The sequence below is a fragment of the Podarcis gaigeae genome, assembly GCF_964106915.1.
Source record: "Podarcis gaigeae genome assembly, chromosome: Z".
In the NCBI taxonomy this organism is placed as follows: domain Eukaryota; kingdom Metazoa; phylum Chordata; class Lepidosauria; order Squamata; family Lacertidae; genus Podarcis; species Podarcis gaigeae.
The window spans coordinates 18578909-18595587 of NC_139691.1; the positions used below are offsets into that span (position 1 = coordinate 18578909).

General features: G+C 47.8%; 1 long non-coding RNA gene across 1 annotated transcript in view; it reads right to left on the reverse strand.

Moving 5' to 3' along the window:
- Positions 1–8374: 8374 nt before the first annotated feature.
- The window catches only part of LOC310836848, a 33155-nt gene continuing 24850 nt past the window's right edge, over positions 8375–16679 (reverse strand). Inside the window, exon 3 of the long non-coding RNA XR_014560264.1 lies at positions 8375–8454. This is a non-coding gene — a long non-coding RNA (uncharacterized lncRNA). The remainder of the gene's footprint in view (positions 8455–16679) is intronic.

Sequence of the window (16679 nt, forward strand, 5' to 3'; positions counted from 1 at the left end):
ATACTCTTCCCCATCTGATTCCTCTTCCTCTTCCTGTCCTGATTTTGGGAACCCCTCGAACTCCTCTTCCTCATCAGTGGTGCCGAAGTGTTCCTCCCAGAACCTAGCCAAGGGCTGGGGCTTCCTTGGGAACCGGCGATGAAATGTTCCTACTAAGACCTCATCCTTGACCATTTCTGCCGGTAACCAGGTATTTTCGGACTCCGGTTCCCCTTCCCATGCCACTAGGTACTCCACCTGTCTCCCCTTCCACCGAGAGTCGAGAATTTCTGCTACATGACTGCTCCGCTCCCTCTCTTCTACTTGCGGTGCCGCAATAACCTCACTTTCGCGTCCCCCAAATTCTCGCCCCTCCCTGTATGGTGATAGTAATGACCTATGGAATACTGAATGCAGTTTCATGTTGTCTGGCAGCCTGAGTTTAAAGGCCACCGTATTGACCTGCTGTATAACCTCGAAGGGTCCCAGTCGTTTTGGCCGCAATTTTTTGCAACCCCCTTTGAATGGTAACTCTTGTGTTGACAACCACACCCGGTCCCCCACCCTTATGGTCTCTCCTTCCCTTCTGCTCCTATCTGCCTGCTTCTTGTATTCTGCCTTGGCCCTATCCAAATTCATTTTGAGCTGTTGGTGTATTGCTTCCATTTCTTCCACAAAATGTTCCGCTGCCGGTACGCTCCATCTTTCCCCCCCTTCCTCTGGAAAGGCCCTGGGCTGACACCCATAATTGGCCAAAAATGGACTCATGCCCGTGGACACATTTTCCGCGTTATTGTACGCGAATTCGGCCAGGGCTAATTTCTCTACCCAATCATTCTCCCTGTCATTTACATAACACCTCAGATATTGTTGCAGAATACTGTTTGCCCTTTCCGCCTGCCCATTTGTTTCTGGGTGTCTAGCGGTTGAGAAATTGACCTCCACGTTCAGTAAGCTCATGAGCTTCCTCCAGAACCTGGACGTAAATTGTTTCCCTCGATCTGAAACCACCCTCAAGGGGGCGCCATGCAACCTAAAAACGTGTTTTACAAACAACCTGGCGGTTTCTTCCGCCGTTACCGCATGTGAGCAAGCTATAAAGTGGCACATCTTGGTTAACAGGTCTACCACTACCATTACCGCAGTTTTCCCCTTGGATCTTGGTAAATCCGTCATGAAATCTATGGAAACTGCCTCCCATGGCCGGACATGGTAATGGTTCCAGCAACCCCGCTGGTGCCGCCCTTTCCCCCTTTGCTCACTGGCAGCGGTCGCACCCCCTTACATACTCTCGTACATCTTCCCTCACCTTGGGCCACCAGAATTTCCTGGTGACTAACCACATCGTTTTGTGTTGCCCAAAGTGCCCCGCGGTGGGGCTGTCGTGCAGTTGTTTGAGTACCCTACCCCTCAATTCCCCTTCTGGTATGTACAAGGCCCCCTTGTAGTACAACGCCCCGTTCTTTTCTTCAAAACCCCCGGTGATCTCCCCGGCTCTCCTGAGCCCTCTGAGCTTCTCTTGGGCGTATTCATCGTTCTCTGTCCCTTCTACTAGTTCTCGTTGCCCTACCAATGCTGCCCCACACACCCAGTGGTCCTCGGGGATGACATGTCTCTCCTCTGGCGCTCCCTCCCCCTCCACATACTCTGGTTTTCAAGAGAGAGCGTCCGCTCTCACGTTCTCTGGTCCCGGTACGTAGCGAATTTCAAAATGAAATTTGGAAAATTCCTGCGCCCATCGCACTTGTCTCTGGTTCAGTACTCTGGCCGTTCGCCAATATTCCAGGTTCTTGTGGTCCGTGCACACCTGGACCTTGTGCTGCGCTCCTATTAGCAGGTGCCGCCATCGTCAAAACGCTTCATAAATGGCAAGCAGTTCCCTGTCATACACTGTGTAGTTCCTTTCGGATTTATTCAACTTCCGCGAGAAAAAGGCACACGGTCTCCAGTCCGACGCATCCTTCCCCGGCTGGAGCAGAACTGCCCCTACCGCTCGATCTGATGCATCTGTTTCCACCCTCAGCGGTTTCTGTAGATCCACGTGCAAGAGCTGTTCTTCCGAAGCGAATGCTTTCTTTAGCTTTTCAAACGCTTGCTGCGCCTCTTCCGTCCATGCAAATTTCTTCTTACTACTGAGACAATCGGTGATGGGAGCCATTAAGTGGGCAAAGTTTTTGATGAACTTCCGATAGAAGTTTCCAAACCCCAGGAATTTTTGCACATCTTTCCTGGTTCTGGGTGTCTTCCATTCCAGTACCGCTTGGACTTTGCTAGGATCCATGGCCAATCCCTTGTCTGACAAACGGTACCCCAGGAATTCCACCTCTCTAGTATGGAACTGGCACTTCTCCAGCTTGAACCACAGCTGGTTTGCTTGCAGTCGGCTTAGGACCTCTCGGACATCTCGGACATGCTGCTCTTCATCCTCTGAGTAGACTAACACATCGTCTAAGAAGGCTACACAGTTCTTATAGAGCAAAGGTCCCAGCACGTGATTCATGAATGATTGGAAACAGGCTGAGCCCCCCTGTAGTCCAAAGGGCATAACAAGATACTCAAAGGCCCCCAAGGGGGTGAACATGGTAGTTTTCCATTCATCCCCCTTCCTCATCCGTATCAGGTTATACGCCCCCCTCAGGTCCAGCTTGGTAAAAATCTTTCCCTTCCTCACCCTGGTCAAAATGTCATCAATCCTGGGCATGGGAAAGGCCACCGGTTCTGACACTGCATTGATGGCCCGGAAGTCCACAATCAACCTGGGTTTATTAGTTTTTTTTTGTCCACAAAAAACACTGGGCTGCCCCCCACCGCTCTTGACTCCCTGATGAAACCTCGTTTCAGGTTCTTGTCTATGAACTCCCTTAACTCCTGCATCTCCCTGTCTGACATGGCGTACAGCTTGCCTACTGGTAGCTGGGCTCCCGGGAGTAGGTTAATTTGACAGTCAAAGGGTCTATGCGGGGGCAGTCTATCTGCTTCCTTCTCACTGAAGACGTCACTCAGATCTGCGTATTGTCGGGGTATTTCTCCCTTTTCCCCCACCGCCATCCCTGCAAGACTGGCCCTAGCCAGCCCCTGCATTTCTCTTCCCTTGCAGTGCTCTAGGCAATGCGCTGACCCAAAAGAGACTGTCCGTTGGTGCCATCCCACCAGTGGGTCATGTAGCATCAACCAGCTCATTCCCAAGATGATGGGAGGTCCCGCTAGTGTGGCTACATGAAATGCAATGACTTCCGTGTGCCTTGCCACTCTCATTGTCATGGGGACCGTCTGTTGGTTAACTTCCCCTCCCAGCAGTTCCCTCCCGTCAATCGTTGTTACCTGCAAGGAAGGAACTAAGGGCAGCATTTGTATTTGGTGTTCTGACGCAAACTCCTTACTCATGAAATTGCAGGAGCTGCCTGAGTCTAAGAGGGCTTTTATAGTGAGTGGATGTCCATTGGGTAGCTCTAGCAGCACCTCCACGACGAGAGCAGCTCTTGGGGGTTCAGGCTTGGGCACGTTCACTGATCCTTGGCCTGACTGCTGTGCCCTGTCGTTGGCAGCCAGGCGTTGGCTTTTACTTGCTCCTTAACCCCCTCCTCCTCACTTCCAACAGCCCCCACCATTCCTTGCCATCCTTTCCTTTGCGGGCAGACCCTGGCAAATTGTCCTGGCTGTTGGCAAAGGAAACATTTCTTGGCGCTCTTTCCTTCTTCCGCCCTTCGTTAACATTTGAAGTTCCGCGCGCGCTTGCTCCTCCAATCTCCATCGGTTCCACTGGTGGGGAAGGTTGTGCTGGCATCTCAGGAATGCGGAAATCATTCCAACGCTCTCCTCTCCCTTCCCGCTTCTCCAGCGCTCTCGCCTCCTGGCGCGCACCAATCGCAAGCGCTGCCTTGGTCAGCTGATCCATGGACTCAGGACGGGGCGCGCGGGAAAGTTCATCTTTCACCGCTGGGGCTAGGCCTTCTTCAAACAGCATTTGTATCGGGTCCGAAGACAGATCCCACCCCAATTTATGTATAAGCATGGTAAACTGTGTCCAATACTCTCTGACTGATTGATTTCCCTGTTTGCACACCATTAACTGTCTGCGTACCACTCCCTGTTCAATCTGGCTGGAAAACATCAAGTCCATCGCACCAAAGAATTTCCTCAAGTCTTTTAAGGCGCTATTATTGTTTGCCATCAGGGATCTCACCCAATCTCTAGCCCCTCCCTCGAGGTGTCCAATCACAAAAGCCACTCTCGATTCCTCATCGGCAAAGTCATCGTGTTGCAGGTTCAGTGCATACTGCATCTCTGTCTTAAAGGCTTGGTAGTTCCTTGGATCACCCCCAAATTTTTGTACCAACCCAGGTACCTTCCTTCCGATGGGAGTGGGTTTCCCCTGTGCATCCTGCGCCCTCCTTTCCTCGAGCCGCGCTGTTAGCAGTGCCAGCTGGTGCTCCAAAGCTCTGTTTCTCTCCTCCAGAGTTGGTCCCCCTCCAGCCCCTCCTGCTCCTCCGGCTCCGGTTGGGTTGCTCATGATGCCTCTCCTTCGCACAAGCAGCGTCAGAGACTGACGGATTGCTATAATGGGAAAAGAGGGCTGCTCGTGCGTAAGCGTTTAAGTCCTCCAAGCTTCACATCAGTTCCTAAACTTTCCCAGTTCAAGGAGCCATGGGTGCATGGCTACCTCAATCGCTGGCAGAATCTGTCAGTGGGCGTTTCCGGAATTTACTCCAACATAAGAGTTCCTTGACGGATGAAGGTCGAAAATCACTAGACACGGTTGATGGAAGTCGTAGGCTTATAGCCAAAATGTGGTATAAGATGAGAGACGTTATGGTATGTTTTATTTGGAAAATATATGTAAAACCAATAAAAATATATTTAAAATAAATAAATAAAAGAAATCACTACGGGACTCCGAGTATATTTCAGGCTGTGAAGCGGCAATAACCCCTGGCTTCAGAACAGGGGCTGGAAAGGGCAGGGAAGAAAACCTAAACACAGAAAGGGAAGCCTTGGTGCAAAGGAGAAGCGTATGTTGTGTACCTGCTAAAACCACAGTCATTTTTTAAAGCTTGCAACCTCATGAAAAAAACCTGGTATTGATAAGTATGAGCTAAGTTTGGCTGAAGACATATCCAGGGCGTACAGAAGGCATAAAAGGAGAGGCACATGAACTTCTGAAGCCACCTAGGGACAACCTGGCTGGCTGAATCAGGCCAAAGACCACTGTTGGGAGTGCTCTAGGCCAGATTTAAAAAGTCTCCTGAATTGCCGTATTTTTTGCTCTATAAGACTCACTTTTCCCCTCCTAAAAAGCAAGGGGAAATGTGTGTGCGTCTTATGGAGCGAATGCAGGCTGCGCAGCTATCCCAGAAGCCATAACAGCAAGAGGGATCACTGCTTTCACTGCGCAGCGATCCCTCTTGTTGTTCTGGCTTCCGAGATTCAGGATATTTTTTTTCTTGTTTTCCTCCTCCAAAAACTAGGTGCGTCTTATGGTCTGGTGCGTCGTATAGAGCGAAAAATACGGTAGTTGAAGACAATTCACCCACAATTTCTAGGTGAAATGAATGTTTTGCTGAGTTCTGCAAGGGAGTGCACTGAGTCTAAGGCCATACCCTCCAACATTTCTCTGATGAAAATAGGGACTTCCTAATCTATAATAATAAGAAAAATGTTACTATTTACAGTGGTACCTTAGGTTACTGACGCTTCAGGTTACAGATGCTTCAGGTTAGACTCTGCTAACCCAGAAATAGTACCTCGGGTTAAGAACTTTGCTTCAGGATGAGAACAGAAATCATGCTCCGGGGGCATAGCAGCAGCAGGAGGCCCCATTAGCTAAAGTAGTGCCTCAGGTTAAGAACAGTTTCAGGTTAACAAAGGCCCCCGTGCCCTGAGAGCTGTTATAGAGACCCCTGTTCCCCTACAATTCCCAGAGCAGTTAAACAGGCAATCCTTGATCCAGCATGGCTCTCCTTAAGTTTTTATGGATTTCAAAAGCACTCTGGAAGTGATCAGTTGCAGCCCAAACCATCTGGAGGGTCCCACGTTGGTGAAGGCCATGATTCTCTCCAGTATTTCTCAGATGATAATACGGACATCCTATAAGTTAAATGTAATAAAATAAAATCTTAGCTGTAAGCTTCCTTGAGTCCCTGCCAGTGAAAAAGATGGGATTTACTGGTATTAGTAGTAGTAATGGAAACTGTGTGATCATTCCAGCGAGTAAATCCTATTGAACTCAGTGGGACTTACTTCTGAGTAAAAATGCAGTGCAAGGCTGCACAGAGTAATGGGAGTAAGCTCCACTGAATACAGTGGAACTTACTTCTGGGTAGACATGACAGTGTAATGCTTGATTTACAATAAAGGAATAAACATTCCAAGCGTTTCCTACAAAATTGCTGGCTTTTGAAGCATCGCAATTAAAGAATTTAGAGTGGGTTGGTTATATTTTCCTTCAGAATTATAGGAAGGGCCTTGTATGCCATCTTCACCGTTTTCTTCCTTTGGTGCAGGTATTTTATTTTCAGTATAAACAGGACTCCATTTTTGCACCTGCACACACACACACACACACACACACACACACACACACACAGCAAAGGCTGCTGTTTCCAAAAAGACCATGGGGGGCGTGTCTGATCTCTGCACCACTTTTAATTGTTCTGAGAGACGTGGAGAGAAAGAAAAAGGAAAACCGGGAAATTCTGAGATCCAAGAAGAAACTGGGATGGTTTTTGTAATTCTGGGACTGTCCCTGGAAAATATGGACACTTGGAGGGTGTGCTGTCTCTAGGGACACACAACAGACTGTAGCAACCTAACCAAGGTGGCTATCAGAGCATGGGCCGCTGCGGCCACCTCTCCCTAGAAAGGGGCATAGTTGGGGCGCACCAGCCACAGGTGGTGTTAAGACTTGCCACGATCTCAAATCACAACAAAGAGGAATCACAAGAACTTGCGTGGAATTGTCATGCAGTGGTGATTCCATCCCTGTTCAGGTCTCTGGAAAACAGATAAAGAATTTTTTTTCTCCCTCTCCCCTAAAGCTAGATATTCAATGACGCTAAATATGGGAAGATTCAGGACAGATAAAAGGAAGGACTTCTTCACACGAAGCACAGAATTTAACTATGGAACTCCCATCCACAAGAGGCAGTGTTTGGCCACCAGTGTGGATGGTTTTTAAAGACAAATTGATGAAGAAAAATAGGGCTATGGATGGCTATTCACCTCAAGCTGCTGTGCTCTGTATCCCCAGTTGGAGGCAGCAATGTTTGTGAATACTAGTTGCTGGAAGCGGCAGGAAGGGAGAGGGCTCTTTTGCTTGTGGATTTCCTATAACCGGCAACTTGTTTGCCGCTGTGAGGACAGGATGCTGAACCAGCCCCCTTTGGCCTGACCCTGCAAGCTTTTCTGGTGTTCTTATGGGACACTGTCTAAATTAGTCAACCTGGATGCTTAGAGCTGACTTCTATGCAATCCTTCCCCTGTGTTGGATTCTGACACCAGCACATGGTCCTCAGAGGGGGCCAGAGATCCACGTTCGAAACCACAGGGAAAGGAATCATTGTTTGATGCGCACCGCCTGGCCTTTTCCTGCAACCGCTTCAGGCAGGGTGGCCATCTGGGATCTAAAAGCATTCAATTGTTCTCGCCAGCCTTTCTTTTGAAGCTCTCATTCATCCCTCCAAGGTCTGCATTGATTGGAGGCTCCAAGTGGGCCTGCATCTGCCTCTCGCTTCCCCCCGCCCTTCAGCCTCCATCAATGCTTTTCCCACATTAATCTACTAGGTCTCTCGATAACCAAACTCTCATTATCTTCATCTCAGTCAAATTCAGCGGGGTGGGGGTGGGGGGAGGCAGCAGCTGAGGAGGAAGGAAGAGATCCACTGACTGGACCTTCTGGCTGCTTCATTGTCCAAAGCAGAGCAAATGGCCCTCTAGAGGGTGTCTGCCTGTATAGTACAAGAGTCAGCATGGTGCAGTGGTTGGAGTACCAGACTAGGACCTGGGAAAGACCAAGGCTGAAATCCCCTTTCAGCCATGTGACGCTTAAGAGCCAGCTGCTGCCTCTCAGCCTAGCCTACCTTGCATGGTTGTTGTCAGGCTAAAATGAGGAGGAGAATGATGAATGCCACTGTGACCTTCTTGGAAGAAGAGGTGGGAAGTGAATGCAACCAACCAACCAACCAACAAACAAACAACTAAAAAAATAAATGTATCCTGTACAAATCCCATGAGTTGTGATATGGCCAGGACCCGACTTGGGGCTGCTTCTAGTTAATTTGTCGACTGAACATTGATCTTTTTTTCTTTTTTCTTTTTTTGTGGAGTGGTGAGAGGGCATTGCATTAAGTGTCATCCTTATGGGTGCCAGGGATTCCCATCGAAAGCAGAAATTCTTGGCCTCATTTATTCGTTCCCTGTCCAGAAAAGAAGTCAATCTGGCAAATGCAAAATCAAGTATCCACTGTTGTTGTTTTCAGTCTGCAAACGATACATAATTGACAATTAATTAAGTCCGTACAGCTCAATAGGAGCGTCAAAATCCATAACGTTGTGAGGCTTTTAAAATCAAGGCTAACCAAAATGCGAAAAACGAGCATGCAAACTTTGGGGAAGCTCTGCATCAGGCTGAATGTTATGTTATGTTATGTTATGTTATGTTATGTTATGTTATGTTATGTTATGTTATGTTATGTTGTTATGTTATTGTTATTGTTATTGTTATTGTTATTATTGTCATCATCATAATCACAATTAATTAATTTATTAATTGCCTTCCAAACTGCCACCCCAAGGCTATTTAAACATAAGGTAATCAAAGACAGTTATAAACACAAAACAACAAATACATTAGAAGCCAGACTGAAACCTGAACCAGAGGCTCCTTGCAGTAAACCCCCATTTACCCAGCTAGAAAATCCTGCCAGAACAAAAAACATCTCTTCAGTTGTTTCCAGAAAGTGCAGCTAGGGGATGCCAGTAGTACTTCGACAGGGACAATGTTCCACAGAACAGGGGCAACCACATTAAAGGCCCTGCTCTGACTGACTGCAGAGTGGGGGCTTCTGAGATCTTTGGAACCCACGGGAAAGACTCTTGGGCTCCTATTTAATTCATCCCTTTCTTCAGAACTACGAGCACTAGAATCTTACAAGTGGAGGAGCAGCCATAGGTCTGTGGCAGATTATTTGCTTTGTGTGCAGAAGGTTCCAGATTCAATCCCCTCTGATATCTTCAGGAAGAGCTGGGAAAGACTCCCTGCTTGAAACCTGGAGAGTTGCTACCAGCCAGTGTGACAATCTTCAGCCAGGTGGACCAGGTGGAGACAGCCTTCTTGGATAGGAGCTGTAGTCCAACAGCACCAGGAGAGCCAATGATTCCCTAAACTTGGTGCATGAATCCAAAATATTATTATGTTCTTAATAATAAATAATTTACTGATAAGAGTAATATACACTAATTTAGGAACCAGTGCCAAATCACTAAGAGGAATTAATACTAATTTAGGGGCCATTGCCCAATCTGCTGCTATCGCAAAACTCCCATGAGACTCTCCATCCTGCTAACATAATATCTGGGGTCCTTTTCCAGGCAACCATTTACCTGCTGTTTGCTCATAATTCTCCCACAAGTCCTAGTCAAACAAACAGGGAGATAATTGGAGATCATAAGCCAACCAGGAGTGGCTTGCTTGCGTTTCCTTTTAACAGAATTGTTTTATGGACAGGACTTTTAAATCACTTCTTTCTTTCTTTTATGATTTGCTGCCAGAAAGATCAGCTCTGAGGCCCAATTGCATCTGGTCCCTCTTGTTGCTGTTCTCATAGCAAACACCCCATAAAAAAATATGGGGATGGAAGGTAAGGGTAAACACTTTCTCTGGGGCCCATCAAACTGGCCAGCTGTCAGCTTAACACCCTTGGTTAAGCCTCCTGAGTTAATTGCCTGCTTTGAAGTATGAATCTGGCTGCGATACATTGCATTGCACCAGGGCTCCGGAAAGACCAACACAATGTTCATTTGGCTTCCTTTATCATGTTTTCCAGAGACTGATAACGCGGTGTAGAATCCGCACCCAGAGCCCACTTTTGACCTATTCTGCAGGGAAGGAACAGGGCAGGCGACAGAGATGTCTCCTCAGCTCAGACACCAGCAGAATACAGAGGGCCTTAGATAAGATGAGCCAATGCAGTGAGGTGGTTAGAGTGTTGAACTAGGACCTGGGAGACTAGGGTTCAAATCCCTACTCAGCCATGAAGTTCATAGGCCAGTCTCTCTCAACCTTACCCACCTCAAATGGTTGTTGTGAAGATTAAGTGCAGACTATGACCTGGAAGAAGCCAGGGTTCGAATCTCCCCACCTTGGTTATGAAGCTCACTGGCTGCAGTCTTGGGCCAGTCACTGCCTTTCAGCCTAATCTACTTTACAGGGTTGTTGTGAGGGTAAAAACAAGGAGGGGAGAACCTTGTATGCCAGTGTAACCTCCTTGGAGAAAAAGGTGGGATATAAATGCAATGCAATGCAACAGAGTGATGAAAGCGTGCATGAACAATAAAGTTGCCTGCACTAGGACTGAGTGCCCCAAATCAGTTTCCCAATTTTGCAAAAGTTTCCTTACTACTGCAGAAGAGACTTCTGTTTTCTTTGGTTAGGGAGCACATATGCATTTCCCCCAAAGAAGAAATCCATCACCAAAACAAAGAGCAAGATGGCTTGGCTCTGCCTTCCTGTCGGAGGCGCTAAATGCTTTTGAATAGCAGTTGCTGGGAATCACAAGTGGGGAGAGTTGCTGTTGCACTCAGATCTTGCTTGTCGGCATTGATGCTGCAAGCCCCTCCATCTTATACTTGGGGTGGGTAGGTGGGTGGGTAACTAAAACACCAGAGTCTTCACTGACCTTCATTCCAAGGAAACCAAACCCTGTATAAGCCCCTGGAACCCCTGGAATTTCCCACTGCTCGGAGAGTGGGATGCAACATTGGTGTTAGAATTGGGATTATATTTCTGGGAGGGCAGCGTGTGAGCCTCTCCATCCTATGTTCACTTTGGATATGTGTGTAAACATCTATCCCGAAGACACCAGAGTCTCCACTGACCTTTGTTCCAAGGAAACCAAACCCAAGTAAGCACCTGGGACCCCTGGAGCCTCTCGCTGCTCAGAGACGGGGTGGTGTCAACAGTACGGTCAGAGCCAGCCTCACATGCCAAGAATCAGGCTAAGAAGGACTTTACATGATACTCCAGTTTTTAAAGGAAAGAGCAGCTGCAAAACCTGCCCCGAGTTGACCTGGCCTTTCAGCCTCGCCAGAAACAACATCCATGTGTTGGATGAGCTAGGATGTGGAAGAAGAATCTGGGAGGTGGCACGATAGGGCAGGGGGGTTGGCCTTGTTATGGCTGCTCTGGGCAGCACAAAATAACTCCTGGTATTGGACTCTGCTGTGCAGGGGGAGGTGGCCGACCCTTCAGAGACGTGACCTGCTCCCGGTGCAGGCACTGCTGTTGACAGTCCTTATCGAGCTCTCCCAGTGACCAGGGCTGTCTTCGCTGGAAGACAATGAAGGTCAGGGGTGCTGAGGGATGTTTTGAGTTCTTGCCATCCAAACAATCCTTTTTAGACTGGCTTCCTGCTTCCCAAATTCCTGGTGGGGCCGGACAGAGAGAAACCAGAGAGAAATGCATGTAGGAGCTTGTCAGCGCTGCTAAGGAACCAGAATGGAGGCAGGTGGCGCAGTGTTTCTGGCCCAAGGGCCACATTCATCCTTAGTCAGCCCTCCAGAGGCCACGTGCCAGTAATAGGTGTTGACACTCCATGTACACACATACTCACGCACACAAACATAGGACACACGCGGGCATGTAGGCTCCTTCCATTGCTGATCCTTGAGCAGGAGGCATATTGCCCAGTGTTATCTCCACTTTATTTTGGGGAGAAAGTTTCATTGCTGCTGCCAGAATTAAGAACATGAGAAGAGCCTGCTGGATCATGCCAGTGGCCCATCTAGTGCATTATCCTGTTCTCACAATAGCCAACTGGATGCCCATTATGGGAAGCCCATAAGCAATAGCAACTTTCCAATTGTTATTCCACATCATCTGGTATTCAAAGGCATGGAAGTTCTGCTATCTCAGCAGACCTCCAGCAGATCCCTGATGGATCAGGTCAGTGACCCATCTAGTTCAGCATCCTGGCCTGAGGTCAGCCAGGTGCACCAAGTGGAGAAAGCCCACAAGCAGGACTTGAGTGCAACAGCATTCTCCTCTCTCAGCAACTGGTATTCAGAGGTAGAATGCCCCTGGGTATGGAGGTTCTACTATGACAGTCTCTATGGAGAGCCCTGCTAGGTTGGGTCAAAGGCCCATCTAGTTCAGCCTCCTGTCCTCACAGTGGCCAACCAGATGCCCATTATGGGAAGCCTACAAGCAAGACCCAAATGCAACAACCAGGTCAATGCAGTTCTGCAGCCAATGCGCACAGAAATTTGTATAATGTGCATATAAATGTTTATCTTAGTCAAGTGACATAGAAGAATGTTTGTTAGGTGAACGTGGGTAGTTCCTTTTGCAAAAGCATGTACACTAGGTAATATAACATATTCTAAAAAATATAGTAGGAGAAATTCATGCAAAATGCAGATGAATTTTCATGATAACCCTTTTAAGGGGGGAAAATATGCAAACTGATGTGGACAGAGGAGATTGGGAAAACCAAGAAGCTGAAATTGACAGATTCACCATAAACATGTGAGCCTTCATTTGGATCTGACATGAGCTGCTTTTTAAAGCAAGGTTTACCTGATGCTCTGAGCCACTGAATCCCTGGAGAGTGGAAGCAGCACTTGGAAATCTTTTTTTTCACCTTCTGCTGCATTGAAGTGGGGAAGAACTTTCTGAGGGCAAGAGCTGTTTGACAGTGAAACAGACTCCCTTGGGAGGTGGTGGACTCTCCTTCACTGGAGGCTTCTAAGCAGAGGTTGGCTGGCCTTCTGTCAGGGCTTATTTAGCTGGGATTCCAGCATGGCAGGGGGTTGGACTAGATGACCCCTGGGGTCCCTTCTATGATTTTATGATTCTATGGTCCCTTTGGGTGAAGCCAGGAAGGCTGCTGGCTGTTTGGCTTTGAAACCCAGCACTAAGTAATGGGGACCTCCTTTCCCTCTTTTAAATCAATTGGCTCGCCACAGCCTATGGTTTGAAGGGATGGCCTGGCATGGAGAGCTTTGTGATTTTATTTTTTTAAACTGCTGTTTTGTTTGTTGTGGCAAGGAAGGTTGTTTCTTTCCAAGTGGGTTGGCTGATGAAGGGCTGGGCGTGGCACCCACTTGCCCTGATCCTCTGCATGTTCATTAAGAGGCCTGGCGCATGCGGGTGCGGCCATGTATCACCCTCGATGATGAGCCGAATAACGACAGGACTCTACACAAGGAGTTGCCTCCAGGCAATACAAATTAATACTTCAGGAAGCCCTGCAAAAAGACTGTCTGGTGCGGTTGTTAGAATATTAGACTAGCACCAGGGAGACCAAGGTTCAAATCTCCACTCAGCCATGAAGCTCACTGGGCGTGACTTGTGCTGGTTCTTGCCGAATCTACCTCACAGGGTTGTTGTGGTGACTAAAAGGATTCAGATCCCGCCCCCCACAACTCAACCATGGAGCTCACTGGGTAACATGCTTAGCACAAAGAAAGTCCCAGTTTCAATCCTTGGTAGCGTCAAAGATGCGCCTGCCTGAAACCTTGAGAGCTGCTGCCAGCCAGTGCAGACAACACTGAGCTGGATGGACCCAGTACAAGGCCGTTTCCTGTGTCCCCTGGAGCACTGCCACCAGAACAGGCCTGCAAGAATAAACATTGCTTTGGGAAGGGTTAGCAAATTCACCCGCAATGGGGAAATCATCAGGCTGCCACGGAAAACAGAGCAGGGGCTCCCCTGTGTGTGAGTCCCCACCCCCCACCCTCTGGCGCTCCCCTGGCCCATGTTGCAAGGAGGCTGCTGGAGAGCAGGCAGTTTGGGGCCCGTGCCAGAGGCCCTGCCTCAACTTGCAGCTCTCCTGGGCCTTGATGAGCCAGATAGAGAGAGTCAGGGTGGGGCGGCGGGGCAAGCCCCAACACTCCTGCCTCCACTGGCTGCCAACAGCTGAGCGTGAGAAAATACCGGGACAAGGCAGGCAGCTCACAGATGTACAAGCATGAGTGACATTTTAATAGCAACAAGAGGATGATGGAGGCGAGGGGGCTTGCTGTGTTTCCCTTCTCTCCCCCCCACCACTCCTCCTTCTGCACCAGATTTTAGGACTTTCATGTCATCAGTGAAGCTGACCCCACTCTCAGAGGTAGTAAATACATCTGAAAGCCAGTTGCTGCTGTTGCTGTGCTCAAATCCTGCTTCTCGGCTTAGAATAACAGAACTGTAGGGAAGTTGTTCTGGCTATCTTTTCCACAATCCTTCAGGGCACATGTGCTCCTAAATGCTCTGCTGTACGATGCAGAGGATAGGATGGGGGGGTGGGCATCCTGACCACATCTGGAGAGACCCTAGTTCAACCCGATTATCAGCCGGACAAAACCTGAGATGCAAATATTTTAACTGTTCAGGACTTGCACAATGAGCAGCAGTAGAATTATAATTCAGTGGAAAGGATGCTTCTACTGTGCGGAGACTGGGCACATATAGAGAAACTGCCCCCTCTGGTTAAAAAACAACCACGCCTCTGAAGAGGCCTGGCCACAGAGTCATAGCACCACCAGGAATCAGCAACCTCGAAGAGGACCACTGCCCGAGAGGCTACTGGCAGACTTTAATGAATACTGACAATTTGAAGGAGTTGCCATCACCCCTCTACTCCAGTTCCCAACCATCTCTCTCTCCACTAATGACCCCATCTGCACCATAGAAATTGATAGGCATCCTTATCAATGCTTACCTTTAAAGAGATTGCTTGAAAGCTCCATACACTAGATCTGAGAGACTTGCTAAAAATACATCTTATTCTTATTTCCTTAGTATCGTTTGTTGATTTTCCTATCCCGACCTAACTCAACACATTCCTCTCCTGTGGAGAACTGGATTTATGACATTATTATTTGGGATGGCAGACACTGCAGGGAAACAGGGCCCAAATGGACTTGGAGATTTTAACTTCTGCCAACTTGTGACCTGTGTTTTGTTGAGTCACGTGGCAAGTTCTGCCCTGCAATGTACCCCAAGCTGGGAAGTTCTGGTCTGGAGTCCCAGGTACCAGTTACTGGGAAGTGCTGTTTTTACTACTGACAGGGGTTGGAACTAGGTTAACTGCTACAGCTATATCCAACTTCTGCACTGTAAGACAATCCGAATGGTAAGACAGCCCGTAACCTTTATAAACGACCTGAAGAACAAAGGAATTGAGGGGATGCTCATCACATTTGCAGATGACACCAAACTCGGAGGGGGAGCTAATGCCACAGAAGAGAAATATCTGAAGGGCTGTCACATGGTAGATGGAACAAGCGGCTATCTCTATGGATAAGGAGCCAACAAAAGACATCCCTCCCTTGGAAGTCCAAGATAGGAAAAGAGGTATTAAGTGAACACATAGTGACTTTAAATGAATTCAAATCTCCTGGGGCTGATGAGCTGCCTCCAAGGATACTAAACAGCTTGCAGATGTAATCTCAGAACCCTTGTCTATGATCTTTGAGAATTCTTGAAGAATAGGTGAGGTCCTTGCAGACTAGAGGCAGGCAAATGTTGTCTTCAAAAAGAGGAAAAAGAAGACCCAATGGGTGAGCTTGACATTGATACCAGGAAAGGTCCTAGAATAGATACCGTAATTCAACAGTTGGTGTGTGAGCACTTAGTAAAGGATGCTGTGATTACTAAGACCCAGCATGGGTTTCTCAAAAATAAGTCATGTCAGATCAATCTCATTTCTTTCTTTTTTCTTTTTTGATGGAGTTACAAGCTTGGTGGATCAGGGGAATGCTGTGGACATAGTGTATCTTGATCACAGTAAGGCTTTTGACAAAGTCCCCCATGATATTCTTGTGAAGAAACTGGTAAAATGTGGGTTGAACGAGGTTAACTGCTAGGTGATTTTGTAGCTGATTGACTGAACATACCCAAATAGTACTCATTAATGATCCTGAGAAAAGGTGACAAGTAGGGTGCCACAGGGTTCTTTCTTGGACCCACTGTTGTTCAATGTCTTTATAAACAAATTGGATGAAGGAATTGAGGGGATGCTCATCAAATGTGTAGATGACACCAACCTGGAAGGCGTAGTTAATGCCACAGAAGACAGAACCTGAATTCAAAATGACCTTAACAAATGGAGAACTGGGCCCAAAGCTGACAAAATGAGTTTCAGTAGGGAAAATGCAAGGTTCTGCACTTAGGCAGGAAGAACAAGATAAACAAATATAAGATGAGGAACACCTGGCTTGCCAGTAGTAAATGTGAAAAGGGTCTAGGGATCTTGGTGGACTACTAGCTGAATGTGAGTCAACAGTGTGATGCAGCAGCAAAAAATGCTAATGCTATTTTAGGCTGCATCAACAGAAGTATAGTGTTCAGGGAAGTAATAGTACCACTCTATTTTGCCTTGGTCAGACCACACCTGGAATAGTGTCCAATTCTGGGCACCACAATTTAAGAAGGATGTTGACAAGCTGGAACTTGTGCAGAAGAGGGTAACCAAGATGATTAAGGGTCTGGAAACCAAGCC